Source organism: Bacillus rossius, chromosome 6 (assembly GCF_032445375.1).
Source record: "Bacillus rossius redtenbacheri isolate Brsri chromosome 6, Brsri_v3, whole genome shotgun sequence".
Taxonomy (NCBI): Eukaryota; Metazoa; Arthropoda; class Insecta; order Phasmatodea; family Bacillidae; genus Bacillus; species Bacillus rossius.
This window is the reverse complement of record NC_086334.1, coordinates 38,508,171-38,531,429: the sequence shown is the minus strand read 5'-3', so window position 1 is coordinate 38,531,429 and position 23,259 is coordinate 38,508,171. Positions and strand designations below refer to the sequence as shown.

Below are 23,259 nucleotides of genomic sequence, written 5' to 3'. Positions count from 1 at the left end.
TACATAAAATGGCGCCTAGAATGTGACACATAAGAAAACGAGAATCTGTTTGAAGAAAAAAGAAGAAAAATAACTTACTTATTCTGAACATAATCGGGAAAATTAAAAAAAAAAAAAAAAAAATTTTCGTGAGCATAAATTCTATCCTATCTATGGGATGAGGAGGAAGTAGGTTCTTGTTCACTTTATATCTGTTTGCACATCACATCTTTGACAACTGAGTAGGCTACATAACAATAATAGATGAATGTTTACATATTGAACATAAACATGTGAAAAAATTATAGTAATTGATTATGCAATCATAATAAAGTGAAAACCACTTCTTTAGCATAGAAAAGAGTAACATTGTCCTTAATGACGAAAGTTTGCTACTATTGCTATAAAAAAAGTTTGTGTTTCCAACGAAATTTTTTTAACCTAGAATACATAATTATGAAAAAAGAATATATATGTATATGTAAATATAAGCATTCCAATTATTACTGTATTGGATCAAATGTAATAATTATTTAATTTCAACAAAAAATTGTTTGGATAACATTTTGTTGCCCACCGTTCATTCGCCGCATTTTGTAAACCTTTGGGTCAATAATTTTAATACTAAATAACTTAGTGGTGTGACTGAAGCGTATAAGCCAATGAAAGTAGAGAAGTGGACGGATTCGTACATGTGACCGTAGCCGCAGAACCAAATTACGCTTACTCGAATGTACACTGTGTGTTGAGTCTAACAAAATAAAACGATTGCTTTGTTCATAAGTTTCGAAAAACCCAGGACACGACCAACCAAATGAGAAGAATAAACATAATATTAACTTATCCTCAGCTACATGTCAGAATATTTTTTTTTTTTATCGCAGGTAAATATATTATCGTAAGTAAAGGTTGGTTAGGTTTACGGAAAAACAAATACTGTGATATATATATATATATATATATATATATATATATATATATATATATCTTTTCTTCCCAGAAGCCAAATCCTGAAGTTGTTCCATCGCGTTTTTTTCGGGAGTGTAGCAGCAAACGTGTGAATGTTAGGCTTCCCCAAGGAAACAAGCTAATGACACGTCGTAAACAGTTTCTTTTTAACAACAGTTAATGTTCTCCATTCCTTTCTTATTTCGTGGTGAACAGTGATAGGTGTTTATTCAGGCATTTAAAAATTTTGGTAGCTTTTTTTCTGTAATCCTGTACCGATCGGCTGAATTCATGCTGTGGAAACTTTTGGCCGCCCATTGCATTATTACCACGGCTGCCGGGCGTTTATATGTGGGTTCGCCCGGATACCAGAATATTGTTTCCTGTTTTCTAGCGAAAATAAAAATTTCAACATTTCAAAATTTGGTAGTCCCGAGAAAGCTACACGTAAGTTCGATAAACCCTGAAGAAAAAAAAATTGGTTGTCTGTAAAGTCGGTTTACGGACGATAGTTTAACGCGACAACGTCATAACAAAACATTGATGAAATGATTACATACTTTTATAAATAAAATTGAATCATTTTTATTGAATTATCAAAATTCTGTATGGATACAAAGAAGGAGTAAAATGAAATCTACAATTTAATTGATAAATTTACTTTTATTTGCACTCATTAATTCAAATATGTTTATTACTTTAACGAAGAGATTATTTTAACTATAACTTTTATACATGTTTGCTATTTAACTTCTTCCAATCTGTGTTATTCTGTTAAGGATAGGACGATGATAGGAAAAGTAGGAAAAGAATGGGAGTGTTTCAAGTTTAATGTGCCTCGAAAAAGTAAAATCGACGGTTGTTCCAATCGAGTGGAAGAGAGATAGATGCGGCGCAAGCGTACAATGAGCGTAACGGGACAATGTGCGTAACGGGACAATGTGCGTAACGGGACCCTTTTTTCGTGCGTGCAGCCGGCGTTCATCGATTTATTAGACGCTGTCACGTCAAAAAAAAAAAAACTGATGCGGGCGTGGCCGCGATCTCGAACGCACTGCACATAACCTCAGCTGCAACAGCTATCCCCGGGGAGTTGTCTGAACACGGTGCCTGACCTCGGGTCCCCGCGCGACACATCGCGCCCGCCCCCGGCCTCGTCCCGGAGGCGGGGGACGCCGCCTCCGGCTCGCCCAGCCGGCGCGGGCGGTTCGGAAATGTGGATCGCGTGCGTGTTATGCGGGGGTGTGCGCTATGAGAAAAAGGGGGAAGGGGGAGTGCCTAGGAGAGGCTCGTACCTCCGCGCTTTGGGATGCGGAACGCGAGCCGTTTTCCCCTTCTTCCCCCCACCAACCACCCCCCCCCCCTTACCCGGGGGTCCTTATTGCCCCCACCTCCTGGACGCGTGTGTTCTGGCGCCGTCTAGCGACCGCTCGCAATATGACACCCCTCCTCGGCCCCGCGCCGTGATTCAGCGCCGTGGTTCGGTGACGAGTTCGCGTTTCCTCCCGGGCAACAAAACCAGCGGGCGGCCACGTGCGCATCGTAACATGGTACCCGGGCGAAGCTGTTTTTTTTTTTTACGTGACAACGTCTAATAAATCGATGAACGCCGATATGCACGCACGAAAAAGTGTCCCGTAACGCACATTATCCCATTACGCTGTGTCCCGTTACGCTCATTGTACGCTTGCGACGCATCTATCTCTCTTCCACTCGATTGGAACAAACCATCGATTTGACTTTTTCGAGGCACATTAAACTTGAAACACTCCCATTCGTTTCCTACTTTTTCTCTCATCGTCCTATCCTTAAAAGAATAACACAGATTGGAAGTTAAATAGCAAACATGTATAAAAGTTATAGCTAAAATAATTTCTTCGTTAAAGTAATAAACATATTTGAATTAATGAGTGCAAATAAAAGTAAATTTATCAATCAAATTGTAGATTTAATTTCACTCCTCCTTTGTATCCATACAAAATAGTGATAATTCAATTAAAATTATTCAATTATTCATAAAAATATGCAATCATTTCATCAATGTTTTGTTATGAAGTTGTCACGTTAAACTATCGTCCGTAAACCGACTTTAAAGACAACCAATTTGTTTAAATATTTTATTTCATATCTAAGCCATGTTGGCTAAACGACCAAAAAATTGGCCCAAGTCTAGACTTTGCATTGTGTTATACTTCTTTATACAGTTTTACTTCTTTAGGCGAGTTACAAAAAAAATTATGACCGTGAATTTTTACGGTTCACGTGCATCACGCAACGAAAGTTTCACAGGAAGATGGCGAACCCACGTGTATAAACAGAACCCATATGTAGTCACTTTCATAAAATTTGGGGGACATAAAAAACGTATAGGTGTGCTAAATGAAACTTTATGACAGTGAAACTACACAGGAATATATTTGGTAAACTAAAATAGCCATAGTAAAGAGTAATCTCAAGTTATAAAAAAATTAAGGATACTAGTTTTATGAAACTTGCTATAAAATTTGTTATAATACAGGTATTTATAATTTTTCTTGCATTATAGGGATCTAAAATCCAAGAGCATTTTTTTTTACAGGTTTCTCGTTTTGTTTCTAATGATCAATGTTTCAAAGATAAAAACTGCTTACAGAGGTTTAAAAAACAATCTGGATGTTCAAGGTAAATGTGCATTAGGGTCCTAAGGCTATTTTTATGTTAATTAGCTTTGTTCAGCATTGTTTTCTTCACTGCCCTTTTATATTTTAAAATGCAGTCTATAGGTAGTGGGGTCATTGGTATTCTTTGGCGTTTTTATGCACTTTAATATCGTTTCTTCAACTAGAGTGAATTTTACATATATTTATATATACTTGATACAAATATCTTTAGGGCCATTTTCCCCCAGAACGTTACTAACGAATCGCCATAGAAAGAATACCATAAACACAGTGTTGAAACAAAACACAATGTTGAAACAAAAACTCACACCCTCTCTGGTGTTAAAATATCGAAATATTTTTGGTACACAAAAGAAAACTCTACTAAGATTCATTTTAACACATTTTCAGGCAGGGGTGAGGGGAGGCCTATATCACTAATAGCTCTATCATCCTCGCAACTCAATTGATTCCGGGTGTAACGATTCTGCAACACAATATTCAAGGTCAAACATGGCTGTGCAATGCAAATGACGACTGATGAAGGTTGAGAAACGCATTTTTAGGGTGCGCAGATGTGATTTATTAAAATTAACGAGGGATGAATGTAAAAATTGAAATACTTAAAATTAAAAAAAATATATAAATACTATAAATTATCAGTCTTCTGATGTACATGCGAGAACGTTCTAGAGAAAAATCAAGTGTTTGTGCCTTTTGACAGTGTAGCAGGTCCGGGGCTGACGGAGGAAATGGGTGTTTGGGGAGGAGAGGAAGGGGTCGTGGTGGTTGATGGTCGCAAGGGGAAAAAGGGGGAGGGGCAGAATATTCAAGCCACCCGTATTTGCACATTTCCTCTCCTCTTCCATTTTCACAATAAGGAAAGTTTGTGTTAAAATATCTATAAAATATTGGCATGGTAGTTGGCGGTTGGGTCGTTGAAGAGAGGATGAGGAAGCAGGGGGGTGCACGTGGAAGAAAGCAGGGTGTTAGGGAGGTGAAGTTTGTAGGGGTGAGGGACTTTTTTTATATTTTTTTATTATTTTTTTCTTCCAGAGGAGGATGCAGGAAGTGATTCCCGTGACCGGATCGCGGCTGGAGGAAACGCAATTTAAGTGTCCATTTGCGAGCGCTGCCGCACAGCGGTTACCACTTTGCAGGGAAGTGGCGAGGGCTGGCGGCAGGCGAGGAGGCACGAGGGGGGAGGGGAAGGGGGTCGGATCTGCATGGCGTGGCCATCCCGCTGCGCGGCTGATGCGGGGGTGTCCCGACCCCCTAATGGCCGACGTCGTCGTTCCATCACGGCCTTCCCCGGACCGTCGTAAACGCCGGGGTGGGCGACCAAAGGAGAGGCGGCTCTTGGTACGGAGGATCGGCGACTGCCCTGCCCGGAGGTCCTCCAAGGACTGCCGCGGGACCACCCCGGGGAAACCCAGGCGCGCCAGGACCCACACTCAGCGGGAATGGCGCGGGTGTACCCATCGCTATGTAGTCTGTATCATGTAACTTGCATCTTAGCTTCTGATATGGGTTATTTTAAACCATTAATAGTTCAAGTTTCTTGGCTTGTGGGTTTTAACCTACGGTAGCCTACAACTCACGTCGTTTCGGTTCCCTACCACGTTCGTGCAACTTCGGATTTCTCTCAAAAATTGAAATTAAAAAAAAATCGAAGGGTTAGGTTAGGTTAGGTCAGTCACAACATGCTTTTGATTTAGCGGCTGAAGTGGCGTTAATACCAAAACGCAAAACTTCGGAAATCTTCGGAAATTCATGCAGTGAACCGAAACTACGTGAGCTGTAATGTAGGCTTCCTTTTACCTACAGTAGGAAACTGCTACCCTGAATATGGCGACTGCAAGTTTGACCGAAACGTAGATAAAATCTTAGCCTTCGACATGGCTATAGCTAGAAACCACAAGCCAGGCATCTTTAGACATTGGCCACTACATACTGCGATTCTGATTGACGTTAACAGTATTTGGATATAGTACAATGTTCTGCCATATGTATAAGTTATGGGCGCATCGATTACATTTTACAGCTATACAGGCTGCAGTACTCGGCGTTTCCCGGGCTGAACACAGGACGTTATATTGTCCGCGAGTTAATGGAAATTGAATAGCGCTAAATGACAGTGTGGTGGACATAGAGAAATGACACACAATTGCTATTTGTATGTGTATGACCTATGATTTTCTGTTTACCCGTGGCGATTGGTTGAACGGTTTGGAAGTTAATGCGCAGCAGTGCCATCTGGTGGCGAGTAATAGCAAAATATGGATATCGCGAAAATATTCTCCGTGTTAAAATATCTACGTATACCAATTTTCATAGAAATCGGTTGTACAGTGTAGAAGTTGATGCACTGCAGTGTCATCTAGTGGCGAGTTACAAAAAAAATGATAGCATAAAAACATTATCCATGAAAAAACTCTTATATATGCTAACTTTCATGGTGATCGGTCAAACGGTGTCGGAGTTTTTCAACGTCATACATACCAAATACCGACTGTACATATAAATTTCTTTACATAAAACAATCTTTTTTTTTTATCTTTGTAACCTATTAAATTTCGAACGTGATATTCGCCAATTTCAAGATTATTTCAGACGGAAAATCACGTAATTTCCTTTTTCGCCGACCACGATTCTGATTGGCTGATCACGACCCACATCCCACACATTTTAAAACCAGCTCTGTACTAAAATAACTGACGTCGTCCAGCTCGTGGCTGCGCTAGTGACGTTTCCGGCGTCGTTGTAACCCTTCAACGTTACGGGGGATCGGAAGCGAGAGTTGGGCGGTGAGGCCGGGCCTTGAGGGTTCGGTGGCACAGTGTGCCCGAGAGTGCGAAAGAACAGCCGAGTCCAGCCTGGGGCGAAGAGAACGCGCGAGATAATCGTGGCGGCTGGTAATTGGGGGCAGGTGTGAAATAAATCCTGCGGGAAATGTGGTCATGCGCGGCTCGCGGGATTATCTCCAGACGCGCACGCCACTTGCCGTTCCGGAAGTCTAGCTCTCGTTGTCCTGTTAGCGTTGTCCCCGGAGGATAAAAAAAAAGCAGTTGGTGGAAGTAAGCGCGAGGAAGCACAGGAGTTCGAGGGGGGTGGGGGGGGGGGGGTAAAAAGGAAGGGATGAAAAGGCGGGGGTTGCCGCTGGGACGCTGGAGTTTCCGCGAGTTGGCGGTCGGGAGAGTCGCCCTGATTGCTTGTGGCGCAGCCTAGCGGAAGGCATTGTCGCCGCCCGCGCACAACTCTGACCCGTCCAATCACGACGCACGCCCGCCACAAAAGCGCGGGGTCCCCTCGACCTCTCCAATCAAGGCAGCGAACCGCGGACGCTGTCGCACCAGAGTCTTTCCTAATACCTTTCGGGACTCGTCACCCATAAGGAGGAAGCTTTTATGCGCCGGTAGGGACCGCGACGTACAAAAATAAAAAATAAAAAGTAATATTTTGCTCTTTAAAAAACGCGTGTACGTAAAAAAAAATTCCGTCTCTGCCCTCGGGGGTTCTCCTCTGTTGTCAACACCGGATCAAAATTTCCGTGACAACCGGACCGGAATGATGAGTAGGTTCTACCTCGGCTAGCAGCTGGGTTGAGGGGGGGGGAGTCTCGTATGACCCGGAGGTTTTACCAGCCATCCCTTAGTTACGTCACGTACGTCGTTTGGTTCCTTTGTATTCCGGGGATCGTTCACCGCTAAATCTGGAGTCGATTTCCAGGCATTTTAGAAGCAGAAGGGGGGAAACTCATTACCGAATTCAGTCCACCCCGGCGACAAGCTAACTGCAATGTCAGTGCGTGCTTGCATCGAGGTTCCTTCGCTGTGGTTCCCAACCCTCCAAACCACCGGGCAGGGTACCAGTAGTCAAATGATTTGGACGGAGGGCACCATCATCACAGTTGTTACCATCCCCAATACTTAATCATATGACAATACTATACAGTTGACGTTGCCTTCAAGAGTATCAGTACAGTCGCCATCACCCTTAACAACTTCACAATTTACAACAGCAAATCAAACCACAAAACATAATGAACATTCACATTATCAGTTATAATACCATCTATACTTCTTCTGGTCACATAACTATAACAACTAAAAATAACAATTTATATTTATATCTAATTTAATTTCACATTTTATCATCATTACTTATTTTCAAGAAAGTTCACTTATTTTTAACGCTCCCAAAGTGTAAACATGATCAAGTACAGAATGTACTTATTTAGAAAGAAATTGTGATTCTATGGAATTAACCACCCTAGATAGACACTCAGCATTAGAATGCTTCTTGCATAGTTTATGTACCACCTCATAATCGAATTCGGCTAATTTAAGAGCCCGCAGAGTTTATCTAGAACTCGGAGGAGTTCTCGCGCATGTGTTTAACGAGCGAGAAAAAAATACATATTTGAATTCCGCGTTGGCTTCTGAAGACGTGCCGTGCATAACGGCGCGAAGCAGGCGGCTCTCGACGGGAGCCTTTGACGGGAGCCGCCCCGCGGAAGCGGGTCGACCAGACGAGATGACTTAGCCTCGCGCCGCCGCCGTCGGCCGACCAGAACCGTTCGCGCGGCGACGGCGAGAAATGACATCCGCGCGAAACCTGGCTCACGACCGGCCGAGGGTTTTGCTCGGGAACCCGCCAGAAGTTAATTCCACCCACCCCAACCCCGCCCCCACCCCCCGGGCCCCGCTACCCGCGCGCACGAAGCGGAGATCGTGGAAGTTTCTATTTGCCGCGGGGTCTGACGAGAAGATGGGTGACCCGGGGGAGGGGGGGAGAAGAAACAATTGCCCGGCCGCAGGAGTATTTCCTCGAGGCGAGAAGGGGTCGGCGGTTACGGCTGTGTGCGATGCCATGAGCGCGATATTTTTGCTGTAATTTCGTAAAACGGAACGGAAGACGCATGGAACACACACGTGCAACCACGGTGCTGCTGCCATTTGTGGTGGATGGAGCGAACCAACGTTCACAAAGCCAAACGGAAACTTTTGCAGCATTAACTGTATGATGAATTTCAACAATATGGCCAGGATTTTAATAAAAAAAAAATTGGTTGTCTGTAAAGTCGGTTTACGGACGATAGTTTAACGTGACGTCATAACAAAACATTGATGAAATGATTGCATACTTTTATGAATAAAAATGAATTATTTTTATTTTAATAATAAAAGAATAAATACTTGAAATTATACAAGTAATCAGATTTTTAAAATGCAAGAATAATGAACCTTTATTGCCGAAATTGTTGTTGTAATAAGCAATGAAACCACATTAACTTTTAACTTCACTTTATAAACATTCGACGAAACAGTTCACGTGTAGATGATTTGTAATTAATTTTAAAAACTGGCGTTTAGCTATAAAGTTTAAATATAATCATGAACAAGTTTTATATAAAAAAACTGTAATCAAATATCTAACATAACCTATTATTACTGCACTCGCCGACAGATGCTACTTTTTTTTAAATAATAATAGAATAAATACTTGAAAATATACTAGTAAAAAGATTCATTTTCTTACGTACATTTGACGTAAAAATTATTTCTTATTACACATTACAATGAGCGTAACGGGACACAGCGTAACGGTACAAGGTGCGTAACGGGACACTTTTTCGTGCGTGCAGCCGGCGTTCCTCGATTTATTAGACGTTGTCACGTCAAAAATACCTTGTCGAAAATAAGGTCGTAAGCTGGGGTTCATTTTTTTTTTCAAGTCTTTTTCGCGTTTATCGGAGCCGTTTAATTATATCGTTGAAAATGTCTGTCTGCTAATCAAATGATTCAATAGTCGACGCAGCTGCTCTGGCAAAGAATTCTAGAGGCTGGTGTGAAAACTATGCATGATTCGCGTCATGAAATGTAGCCAAAAATAAAATTTTCGTATATTTATCACGCTTGGCATTATTCTGAAGATTCTACGTTAAATTTTGTGTATGAGTTTCGTATTTTAATTTATTTGCAACATGAGAACACATGAATTTGCTCGTTTTCCGAGGTTAGACGTTACACATCTCTGGCGTGTAGTGAAAGACTCACTCACTTGTCACGTCCAATCGACACATCCGTGACTTCAGCATCACTGAAATGGTGGACGCGACAGACTTCCCGACTAGAAATAGCATTTTATATTTCTATCGCGTCGCGGAGTCGACGTTACTTAAATGAACTTCAGATTTTTGGTTTTCCAAATATGGCTGTACTGATGCGTCGGTAATACTATTGTAATACGTGTTTTTTTTAAGGTTCTGTCTACTTATTTTATATATTCGTAACATCTATGAAATTTTTTTTGTTCAAATGAAATGTTAAATTTGAATTAAACGTGTCGGTTAAAAAAGAAACTTACAAGCGTTGATGACTGTCGTATGTTTTTTTTTTTTTTTTTACGTATGAACAGCGTGTTAACAATATCGCGATATTTTGCTGTCGCGTCGCGCCCGTTGCGCTGTTTCGAATCCAGCACTAAGCGTTGCGAAAACAGGGAGCCGCCGCGAGGGAGCAGGAAGACACCACAAGCGCCACGGACCGGGAGATCACGAGCGGACAGGGCAATAAACGCGGCTTTCGTCACCATACCAGCCCGCTTCGGGCGACTTCGGGGCCCACTGAGGCCGTGTGCCCTACCCCTCGCCACCTCTGTACGTTTACCCGCGCAAAGAAATAAAAAAAAAATAACAGAGGCACGGAAACAGGATAGTTCAATTACAGTTTTACAAGGTTGCTGGCGAACGAGCTTCAGTGCCTGCAACATAGTTGTCCCTATACACTGTGATAGGTCTATTTCAATTTTTTTTTTTAAATTTTATTTGTCATCATAAATGTGTTTAATGTATATCATATGTTTTTATTAAAATATTCAGTTATTGAAACGACGCACTGAAGCTTGGCGAACGGAAGCCTTCTAAAGTTATCCCTTGTCGAGGGACGTCTTGCAGCTCGCGAGGGGTCGCCGGAACTAACGGCACCAGCCAGGGTGACTGACACGATCTCTTTCTTTCCTTCTGACCAATGGGGAAGCTGTATTTAAAGGCTAGTCGAATATAAAATGAAAAGCTTTTTTTTTTAAATATCATACAAATAATTATTATTCCGATCCAATAAATCTACGTACCACTGTGCAAATGTCACAAATATAAAAATTCAAATAGGTCACAATAAAACTCTGCCCACAGACATGATATTTGGGTGCGGGGGGCGGGGCTTAGGTGTTTTCGAGGAGTGCTGATTGGTGGAACGGGAGAGAGTCCTGGCCACTGAACCAGCCTCTTCGAGTAGAAACGGGAGTCTGAAGACTGCTTCGAAGGCGTACAGACGCGTCCGGACTCCGAAGGGCCAAAGGCATCGTCTAGTCTTTGATCCAGTTCTGGGGCCTGAAGCGTAAACGCCGAACCACGGGAATCGTATCGGCCTGTGGAGGCGCGAGATAGTTGATTGGATAGTAAGACCGTGAATTACGATAGAATCCAAATGGTAAATGAATAAGTAATATATTAAATTATTAATAAATATAACTCCAGCAGCTAAGTATTACAAACGGCCATATTTTAATTCAAAAGTGGTTTTATTTGTCTGATATGGCAACCAATTTTTTTATTTTACCCTGTTATAGCCGGAGCATAAAGTAAAACAGTTCAAAGGACGTAACTGCCGGCAATTCTTATAAAAGGACGGGTTACAACAGATCACACGCTGATAGAAATTACAGTATATGTACGGACTTTTCAACGATGAATTTAACTCAAATAAAAAAATTCTTCGTTACTTTAAATAACTGAATTTTCGTAACAACTTTAACGTAATTCCACTTCCATGTTGTATGCTTTGTTCTAAACAAAGGTAAACACATACGTGGACAAAATAAGAGTGTTCTTGTTGTATAGTTAACCATTTTTTGAATGCTTTGTTAATATACCAAGAATAAATATATTTTTTAAAATACCAAACCCCGGCTTCGGACCTGATTTTCGACAAAGAATTTCATTAAAACATTGCCCATCTTGTTAAAATGCATTAAACACTAAATACTATGAGGATTCCTTTCAGCTTTGTGAGTTTTGGTTCGCACCATCTGCCACAGATGGCAGCACCGTGGTTACACGTTCACGTTTCATGCGACCTCCTTCCCGTTCGCGCAATCACTCCCGCCAAACGCCGTGTACCGTCAGACGGGACGCCGCACATGCTCAGCTCCGGGGCTGGGAGGAGCTCTTCTGTGTCGCGCGGACCGGAAGTCGCGGACCCGCCACATCCGGCACGCCCTGCCCCGCCGGCTGGCGTCATCGCCCCCCGCCGCCGACGATGCCCTCACAGGTCACGGGCCCCTCCTCCCCCTTTTCCTGGGGGGCACACCCTCCCACCCACGCCCCTCACTTGGGGGGAGGGGAAGCTTGAGCTCGCATAATCGTGACTGCAAAGCGGCTCCGATGTCAGAACTATGTCTTACAGAAATTGTTCTTGTATAGGCCTATGTTAAAAGTTTTCTGCTTATTCCATGCTTGCATGCCAAAATATGGGCAATACAGGACATGCAAGCACCGTGTCCAGATGTGACGTGTCGGTTAAGGGGTCCGTCTAGTCAGTGAGGCGGGATGATAAGTGCGACGCTCGCTGGTGCTTCTAGCGCGGTGTCGCCTCTGAGCGCAAGGCTGTGAACCGGCGCGCAGTCTTCTTCTCGTCTTCCATTGGGCTACTGCGAAATTTCATTATACGGCATAGAAATGAAGGTAAAAAGTGTAATGCAAGTCTCTTATGTGCTTTCAAGAATCTGTACCGGTTTTTTTATGCCCAATTATTACTCTGAAAACACGACTTTTAAACATTTTAACTCTTCTAATAAAATATGGTTTAAAATCTTAATCCGAACTCAAAAGTACTATTCTGCCCTCAGCTAATTCTTAAAGGATTTTCGTAAACAGACCCCACTTGGATATGTTGAGTAGTTTTGAGGCTCTGCACATCGCGCGTGTGCACGGGTAGGCCGGGGAGGGGGGGGGGGGACCTTAACCCAGCGTGCGAGAGACTCGGGCTGCACAGGCTTGTGACTCTTGCGCCCCTAACCTAAGCTAACTTGCTCAAAAAATGACGCAATAGTTGGTTAGACCTAGGTGTACCCGGGTGATCGCCCGATTCAAATTTGTGTTGGGCGATTATTCGGACTTGACCCTGGAAGCCGTGGCCCTGGCGCGGGCTCGAAGACGGAGTGGCGGGTGGCGGGTGAACCGTGGAGGGGGGGGGGGGGCGACCTCACGAGCACGTGTTCCCGCGCGGCCCCTGGCGCGTCGTGATACTCATCAGCGCCCGCAGAGCCATTAGCCGGGCGACACGCAGACACTCCTGGCGGGCTCCCTCGCGCACCGCCAGGCAGCTGCCGTCGACCCCCTCCCCCGCCACCCTCTACCCCGGGGTAATTGGCTGGAGAGTCCTCGACGGCGGAGGTCGCGCGGGGTATCGAAGGGGGTTTGGGCCCGGGGCTACCCCCCGAACGCGACCACTCGAAAAAAAAAAAATACATCGGACCGCTTCTCGATACAATGGCGGGGAGGGATTAGCGGTGATCGCTTCGACGTCGGGAGGGGTTTCAATACCGGCGGTCTCGAGTGCGACATTGTGGTCCGCGGTCCCAGCGCGAGAATGTTTGCGGCCCTGCACCAATGGGAAAAAAGGGGAGAAAGAACCCCACCCCCCTTTATTCCTCTACGGTTTGCTTCCGGAAGTTATTGTGCGAGCTAGGAATAGCGACGCACTTCTGTTTCCGTTCACGTCGAGATCTAAAATGCCAGATACGTGCCGTGCCGTTCTAGTAACCCTTTACTCATATTTATTTTATAGTTGCTCGTTGGAGGCTTGCGGCAATCAACTACTGAGTGTTACGAAAGCTCTGATGAAGCTTTAATGAAGAAAAAAAAACTCAAGAGTCAATTTGCTATACATCACGTCATTAAATTTTATTCTTAGAGAAATGTTGTTTGTAACCATGTTTTATTGAACATTTCGTGTTGCACGAACATATTGTTTTATTAACAATCAGTTCAAAACATATTTACACCATAAAAAATTTCAGCAAATATTGAGAATTATTATTAACGATGCACTTAAAAGTAGCTAACATTAATAATAATAAGCTTTATAAAAAGGTACTTATCAAAGGTATTTTAAAGTTTCTTAACTAACCGATGGTTAATGTGCTTCCCAATTTTAAACCTCCTTCGTTTTTTTCTAAGCAGCGCAAAAAATATATACCCCCTCATTATTTCATAATTAATAGCGTTGCCCACAATAAATGTAGATAGGTTTTCCAATGAAATCACTGTTTCAGCATACTAGACTGTTTAAGGTAAACCTAAAAATAAAATTTTTTAAATACTAGAAAATAGAGTGAATAGAAGAAACCATAATGATATACTCATGGGGTATCGTAAACGTGGCATTACATATTATTTTCTCTTCGTGTGTTCCACATATATTTGAATTAATTCAGTCGCAACACATTTTTAGTTTTGAGAGATAAAAAATTTAAGCTTTTAGACTTTAAGGTTTTAAGATTTCAGCCCATAAAATATGTATCAATGACAGTTAAATTTACACGTTTTACAACTCTTTTTTTATATAATGTTATGGTACATAAATTGCTCACTTAAATTTTTAATTTAACTGTAAAATGTTATGTTGTTATTTAAACATCAGTCAATATGACATTGATTACTATGCAGAACAGGCGATCGTTCTTCAGTAACATTAATTCTTCCATGACCACGCATTTTCATTCAAATATTTATAAAAACGTATCTTAAGGAGGTTCAAAGTGTATACACAAACGAATTATATTAAATCGTCGTTTCACAAATTTTATAATTCAAACCGTCCACTCAAAAGAAAAAAAAAGTTTTTCTCTTACACTAACAGTGGTGATAAAAAGAATTTAAAAGTAACAACCGTTTTTTGAAGTATACTTTTGGTTTCATAATTTTAAGTTTCATAATCATAAATTAAATGAATAAATAAGAACGTGTTGCTAATCCATGCAGAATGAACAAAGCGGAGATGTTCTAGGTTAGCTCGAACAATGGATGGAAACACAGAGCCATAGCGTCGATATGAGCGAGACGATGGGAGGACGTTGGAAAATATCTGCAGCACTGCCGTATTCTTCGTGTGAGGATCGCGCTCGTGAAAAATACTAATACACAACACTTCAGATGCTAGCAGCTATTGACTAAGATCAATTATGCTTTTTCACCGATTTAAAAGAAGTGACATCTAACTACAGTGCCTTGTCGGAGCTAGGCAGAGCAACTGTCACTCGTGCAGCGCGGGTTGCGCACCCTGCAGGCTGAAGCATTGATCGACATTCTTGACCCCGCCGCGCCCGTTGAGCTGCCGTGCTTTCGACCCTCGCAGGGACTTCAAAAAAAAACCCTTCTCTTTAGCGGGACTGCAGGGACGCTATTGTTCCTGTGAGCCAATTTTCTCTCGAGGGGTGAAGACGGGGAAAGGGAAAGAATTAAATGCTAGCCAGCTACTGAAGACCACCCTCTTCCTCCTTGTCCAAAACATTTCCCGACGACAAACCCTCCCCCACCCCGGTGTCTTGTGATCGTTTTAATGACCCACCCTCACTCTGGTCCAGCTGTCTTCACCCCCTTACTGTTTTCTCCTCACGACGAATCCACCCCCCCCCCTTTTTTTCCCCAGTGATTTCCATCCCCCACGGTCGAGCGACCTGGCCATTCAAACCGCGCCGCGTAATGAGTATGCATCTGTCCCTGCGGGGCTATCTGATAGAGATTAGGAACATCTCTCATTATTCCCCCCACGTTCTCCTTCCGAACACAGAGGAGCTTAGCGAACGTCTTATGCACGTTCCTCGTCCTTAAGGAAAGAAAAAAAAAAGAACAATCGAAAACCGCTTCCTGCAAAGAAGGGGTGGAGGGGCGCGTAACAACGCGATAAACTTGAAGTCTACGTCACGGGTTTGTCTTCGCGTGGAAACAGACCCCGGGCAGTCGCGCCGACAGATGTGGTCGGACAAACCAGACGTGTGGACGGCTCAGTCTCCGTCCCATCCGGTGGCCAAAAACGGTTGCCGTTGGTTCTGCTGCGCTGCGGTTACAGCTGAAGGAAATTACAACTGACTGGGCAAAATGAGATGATGCCTTGGAATAATCATTATAAATAAAAATATATCACATTTTGCCCTAGGATATGCCATATTATTTTTAAAATTTTTGTTCCCTACAGTGTACCACGATCTAGGGGCTTTGGCGTACCATAATTTGTGGTCCTATAGCTGCTGACGAACACATATTCAATATGGCTTCCCTGGGGCCTAACATTCTTCGGAATATTTACCACTGATATTCGGTATGTTTAATTCTCGACTTGTTCATTGTTAATTTGGTCATATAGCTATCCCGGTTGGTTGTTGACCTATGTAGAGACCACCGAATGCGAACCTTTTTCGTTTTGAATTAATGGCGGAACTGCAGTAATTGAGATTTCTGGCATTCTAAATTTTTTTTTTAACATTTAAGTGGCGGGCATTAAAAATAATAGGTTATTGGTTTCAAAACAACTTAAAAAAGAGGGTAGGCAAGAAGATCTAATTCTGCATGAATGACGATAATATAAAAACAATAATGGAAAATGAACGACTTGACAGAATTTTATAGGGTTTTCTTTGTCGGCAAGCTATTTTTATTACAGAGACCTGAATGGACAGAAATAGCGAATACATTGTATAGTTTAAACCGAATTCTAAACGGCTTTTAATTTTTTTAGTAAAACAAGGGCTTGATACAAAAAAATAAATAAATATAAAAATGGCTGCACTGTTTGCACTGTAATTAAATTCAGTGACAGCTTTCCAAACAGCGATAAAAGTTTATTAATCTTTGAATAAATGTATTACTGGTAATGACCAGGTGAACGAGTATAAACGTTCGTCAAATAATTAAATAAATTCACATTGAGTTTTTTTCTCCTACGATTAGCTAAATTAAAATAATATGTGAGTTTTCAACTAGACATGAGTTTGTGATTAGGATACAGACATGGGTTTGCGTCATCAAAGTAACACGCACGCTAGGATGAAAAAACATTTCCAACCCCGATTGGTAACTGACAAATTTGGCTAATTTATCCGTGTTTCCCAGGTTTCCCAGAGTTTCCCCTGGCTTGCGGGAATTCCCGCGCGAGAGCACGGCGACTCCAGGGACCGGCTGGGCCAGCAGCGCAGCGGGTCCGCGCGCGAGCCCCGGCGACGGCGACGCGGCTATCTCCTCGTCCGGGAGCCCGGGGGGTTGGGGGGGAGGTCGTACATCTCCCCTCCTGACCTCGCCCCTCCACCCCCTGGCCGTCCTCCGCGAGAGCTACCGACCGCTCTTGACAAGAGCCATCCATTGGGCCTTCGCCGGGGAGGCAAGATAAGACGCAGCGCGAGCCAGACGCCAGAGAGGGGCAAGAGGAGTAGGGAGGGGGAAATTAATGTAGCGCCCGCCCGCGCCTCCCCTCTTCCGCCTTCCGCGCGGTCCGGGACCCCGAACAAAGAAGATGACGGATCGGCGGAGGAAAAATACGCTGCTGAGGGCCCTGTGAGCGAAACAGAGAAAGAGAGAGAGAGAGAATTGAGATTTATCCGAAGAACGCTGCGAAGAGTGGAAGTTAGGGCGATCAAAGAGCGTGCGAGCGATTCAGGGTTCCTTACGTAATTATAACGGTCCGTTGGGGGTGGAGTGGGGAGAAGAGAGGAAGGAGGAAAGGAAGACGCGGCATTCAACTGGTCGCTGAAAGGAAGCGTTTGCTTGACGTGATTGGTTCGACAATAGCCGAGCGTTGGGCGTAAGATTGGGAACATGGTCTGTAAGTATTCCTTTTGTCGAAGTACAGGTTGTTATCAAGGCTGTGCAAAATGTAACATAGTAATTAGCGTTAAGGGGATTGGTGCAGGACAAAAAACAGTCATTCGTCAGAATTTGTTGGAAATGAGCTTAAGTGTTTCATAAATGCTTGTTTATTACTACTGTATGGCCAGCCAGCACGTATATAAGCTAGCGGGTGAGATTTGGCAAGTTAGTGGCGAGAGAGCTTCTGTGAGGGGAGGTTGTCGAATGTTGCAGCTCTGAGGCCTGCCATCTAGCGGGAATCTTTCGAAGGTCTTCCACAATATCGCCTTTCTATCTCTCTTTATCTCTCTCTCTCCAACACGGACACCCAACCAGCTCTTATCTTCGCTTCCCATCTCGCCCTATCCTTCATTCTCGGATCAGGTAGCCGCCCTTCCCCGCGTAGACTTTCGTGTTACTCCAGGAAACCAAGACAACCTGTGAACAATTTGTCCAAAGCTGAATTTTTGTACTGTGGTAGAGTTGACTATGCTTAATAACGTACCGAAAGTTTACCGCTGTAGACCTTGTGCGTTATCACCGAAAATTTGCATTTAAGACCTAGGTGACAGCAACTTGCATCAGTCCATTAAAATGCTACCCATTTATACAGTTTTTAATTTAGACTGTCCATAAACTTACCAAAATAATCTAGAAACTGTAATACACCCATTAATGTTAGAAAAAAATTTAAATTTTTAATATATATGATATAAAGCGATTAATTCACGACATATATATATATTTTTATCTTTGTCACCCAGATAAAAATACGATTTACACCGATTTGAAGAGCCCAATGTGAAAAAATATTTTAAAAAATTGTTTTTAATTATACTTTTAGCTTTAAGATAGTATATTTATAAAGAGTCTAGCATAATTAGTTGTCTCATTAAAGCTGCCCGAGCGTTGCAGTGTACTGCGGCCGTACTGATCTTTCACGGCCGGCGGGCTTTGAAACACGCTGCGTACTGCGACACTCAATAAACTTGGTCTTATTTATGGATTACTTAAAATATATTTAATGCATATGATAGGGTGTATTCATGTTACATCTATTGAGATATACATATTCTTTTTTTATATATGAATGATTTTTGATACAATAAAATTAACAATAAACAATTTCTGCTTGGAACTTGTAAATCAAAATTCTAGAGGACCTCTGGTTTTATATATGTGTGTTCGTATTTTGTTACAAAAATTTTATTATTAAAAATTATTTTAATACCAAAAAATATAATTATTTTTTATTTCTAATACATTATATTATTTTAGATCAGAACTGTGCAAAATTTTAATGTAGCCTATATTATAATATATATATATTTAATTGTATGAAATTAGTTTACTATATAACAATTGAAGAAAACGATACACCGTTAATGTGCTTATTGAGTTTTGTCACTTTTATAACATAATTCGTATGATAATATTATTTTTTTCCAGAAAATAAATATAACATAAGTTGTGTTGTAAAATGTATTGATAGATTTACATATTTAGTAATTTTTTTCCAAGTTAATTCATTGGAGTGCTGCGCCTAGCTTACTTCGTTGAATTGCTAGTGGCAAAGAGCGGTGGTGGATATTTATGCAAGAGTTTGACCGTATTTTATGACCCCAGCTGTGAGAGGGTGTTCGTCCCAGAAATCCTAACGGTCAAGGAAAATAGCCTTTCTCTGTAGTCACGTACGGGTCTGCTACTCGCGCAATATCGTCAGTTTATCACAACTTTCCGGGAAGTTCTATTGTTGTTATTTATTTATAATTTAGAAATTAAAGAGTCGATCATACTAACATTTTTACCTAAGCAAATTGCATCCTGGAAGATTTTTATCTACGTTTGCAGCAAAAATCACTTGCAGTTAGGAAACTTTTATTCTTTCAGAGTAAAATTCAGTCTGGAATTACCATACATTAAAAACCTTAGTTTTCTGGAGCAAAAAACGTCCCAGCACGAGCGACTTTAACACTGCTGCACACACACTACGCAGCTTGAAATACATCAGTGGTCAGACTATTGTACCAGACACTCAAAATGTACACATTTAAACCTTTAAAAAAAATAATAAAAAAAACACACAGACAATATTTATGAAGTGATTTTGACGTTACGCTCAACATATTTATGTAACATGTAGTCAAATTTCTATAAAAAATATATTTTTTCTACCTTTTATGATTAAAATTACCAATTTAATAATAGGACGTTTAAACTTTGATGTGTTTATCACAGTTACCATGTAGGACATTCTTTTATATTACTTTGGTGCCATAATGAGAACCGACTTAAAAAAGTATTAAAGTTATTAAATTTACGAAACATTTTTGTGGATCATTGTAGAAATTATCATTAAGGACTCAACTGCTCATTTATTGGTGTGATCACAAGGTTTCATCAGTAAACTTTTGACGTGTTACTAAGAAATGTTCATTCTACTACTGTACATAATTTTTGCTTTGGGATAATTTCCCATGTATTAAAAATTTTTGTTTCTTAACAGCGAAATTCGTCTCGACCCGAACCTACTTCGACAACCTCGGAGTAGTATACACTACGCGGCTCGGATCGCTTTAGTGTTCAGACTAATTGTATGAGACACTTAAAAAATATACCAATTTAAAGATGAATAAATATGCAACAACGATTACTGTAAGCGATTTCCACGTTGGGCTCTTTAAGTTTATGTAAGATGTATTTATATTTCCTTAAAATTGAATGAAAGTGAATTCGTTAACTTTAATGATTTAAAAGGTCTATTTTATAGAAACATGTTTAAACTTTGTGCTTTTTATCACTATCCTCAGATAGGGCAATGTTTCTAGATTATTTTGGGTTCCATACTGACGGTCTACTCCATAAACTGCATTTGCAATATCCATTATTGTGGATCGTTGCAAAAAAAATTTCATTTTGGACTTAACTGCTCGTTTTCGGTGTGACACACAAGGTTTGCGGCAGTACTTAAACTTTTGACGTGTTACTAAGAAATGTTCATTCTACTACTGTACAAATTTCGGCTTTGGGATAATTTTCTATGTATTAAAAACCTTTGTTTCTTCACAGCGAAATTCGTCCCGACCCGAGCCTACTTCGGCAACCTCGCAGTAGTATACACTACGCGGCTCGGATCGCTTTAGTGGTCAGATACATTGTACCAGGCTCTCAACAAATAAACTAATTTAAAATTTAAGAACTAAATCGTGATCGTAAAATGGCCGCCATGGTGATTTGCGAATTTATGGAGAAATAAAAGCAGTTAAAATCTTATGTAGTTTCCAAGAGACATTATTACATCACCAATCATTAGAGTCCCGGAAATTTCGCGAATTCATTTCGTGTTACGCTAAAATTCAAATAATTATACCTTAGAGCTGCTTCTGTCATTGGTTCACTGTTAATCTGGAGGACTGAAGGCCAATTAGAGACCCTCACTCATAGAAGTGTCGAATCACAGGCCACCCAGTCGAGACGACTCACAAGACAGCGGCCAATGAACAGTTGGCATTTGCCCGAGTGTGTAGAGGATATTGGAGTCTATCCTGGAGGTCATTGAATCCGCGAATTTTCCGGGACTCTACCAATCATCTTAAGTAACAGGTTTACAAAATTTCAACATATTCATTAACTAGTCAGTTTTTTTAAAATGTGTTAGTATTAACAATCTGGACCATATCTAGTCGGTGAGGTCTGTATTGTTACAGACTATCTGTATTCCGGTATTTGGATTTTGAAGCTACTTAATGATTCGCTTTCAATGTATATTAAAATATACCTAATGCTAATTGCAGGAATATTTCTACTCGATTTCAAAATTATAATTCCTGAACATTTGTAGCGGACACATTTCAATGTAACACTCACTGATTTTCGAGTTGTGTTGAGGTTTCGCATGCCACTTCGTGTAAACGAGATGGCCCCTGCTCTGGTAACAATGAGTCATCACAACCGGTGCCGTCTCGTCTGTACGAGCGTCTTCACAAGTTATCCTGAAATATGTTCTTAAATATTAATTCAAGTGAATTCTTAAAATCCTACACACCTTATCTTAAGTGTCGTAAATGAATCGTTATATTTTGTAAATCCATATAATATAGGAGCCAACATGGCGCGAAGCGATGGACGCGATACGAATAATATTTTTTTTTACCAACCACTACATCAGTAAATATTTGCGGTTTCCATTCGCTATGAATTCAAGCATGTAACATGTGTACTGCTTCTTCAATACGGCCACAGTTAAATGGGAGGCTCTGAATCACTGAAAACTCCTCAACAAAATCAACGATGAATCACAGGCATTACAACAAACAGTTGCCACAAGTCAAGTAGCCAATGAGCAGGTGACATTTTTCGAGTCCGTAGAGGATTGTTGAGACTATCCTACAGGTCAATGGCAACGCGCCCTTACGCGCATGGTTAATGCATGAGTAGAGTGTAAAGGCGTAAGCCTGAGACATATCTAGGTATTCATCTAACCGCGCACACTTAGATTTAACTCAGGATAGGGTGAAAAATGTTTACTAATTTTGCAGTCCTAACAGTCACCAACGAAACGCCAGCAAAATAAATAAATAAGCTCACGAATATTGTTCGTGAATGAAAGCGAAGCTGATACTTTGGAAACGTTACCAGCAGATATTAAATAATGTTTAACTATTATTTACGTAGCTTACTTCTTAAAACTGCATTCATGTAAACTGATTTTGTGTGAGACTATGTTGAGTGTTTTCTGCTACACTTATTTTTCTGAAAAAAAGTCTATTGTGGCTTAATATACTTGTTAACTTTGATGCCTGTCATAAAAAAAATTCAAACGTAATTATACGGATACATGTTGAGTATAGTTTATGAATGGTTCACGCATTGCTGAAAAAAAAAAATACATGTTTACAATTTTACACATCTTTCTGTTGTCGCATCGCGTCCATCGCGTTGTACATACGCAACTCTGAAAAATAAATGTATGATAAAAAAAAAGCTATAATAAAATTATCTCTTATCTTTCTTTATTCTTTTTTCTAAGTGCTATAATGGCTTTCGATAGTTTTGTTCTTTTGTGTACTCTGCTTGGTGGAGGTTTCTTCGGCATTTTATTCCTGAATAAATCTCACGCTTACAACAAAAACATCTAACTAAATCACTGTGCTAAATAATAACAGAGAATAACCATTCAATTATACGCCGAGCTAGACCAAACACGTTCTCTTATCTACTGAAAATTAGTACGTTGACATTCATATCAGTTTCCCGCGAAATCCCATCTCCCCTTCGTAAACAGCAGACAGCTGTGGCAGGCTGCAAAAAGTTAGAGAAACTGTCGCAAGGTGTCACTACTGTCCAGCGCGCTCCATAATTCCTCGTATCCGAGCTTGCACGCTGCTCAAATTTCTACAGCTACGTTTTTACTTTAGGTCCGATTGCAATAAGCTAAAGACTAAAATAAAGTCAATCATTCAGCCGACATATATGTAAGCGTTTGAATTACAAATGAAAACGCGAATTTTATTAAATTCGCAAATGAATATCACGCAATTTCGTAGCAGCTCATTTATTAAAATTAAAATTGTAAATACGTTAAACTAATAATCATTACAGATAAAATAATGGTCACAGTCATATCTCCCGTGTCTGAAAATTTATCTGCGAAAGTTTTACCACTGAATTCTTTATAGTTTTTTGATAAAGCTTGAATTTAAAAAATTCCAGAAAATCAGCAATAACTTAATTAAAAAAAAAAAATTAAAAAAAAAATTTACACCAGAATGGTTCAAATCTTCTCTAGCA

The 23,259-nt window shown here is 41.1% G+C and overlaps 1 protein-coding gene across 2 annotated transcripts in view; it reads right to left on the bottom strand.

The window, feature by feature from the left end:
• The window catches only part of LOC134533053 (B-cell lymphoma/leukemia 11B), a 218,055-nt gene that overhangs the window by 5,506 nt on the left and 189,290 nt on the right, over positions 1-23,259 (bottom strand). The gene's annotated exons all lie outside the window — the stretch shown is intronic.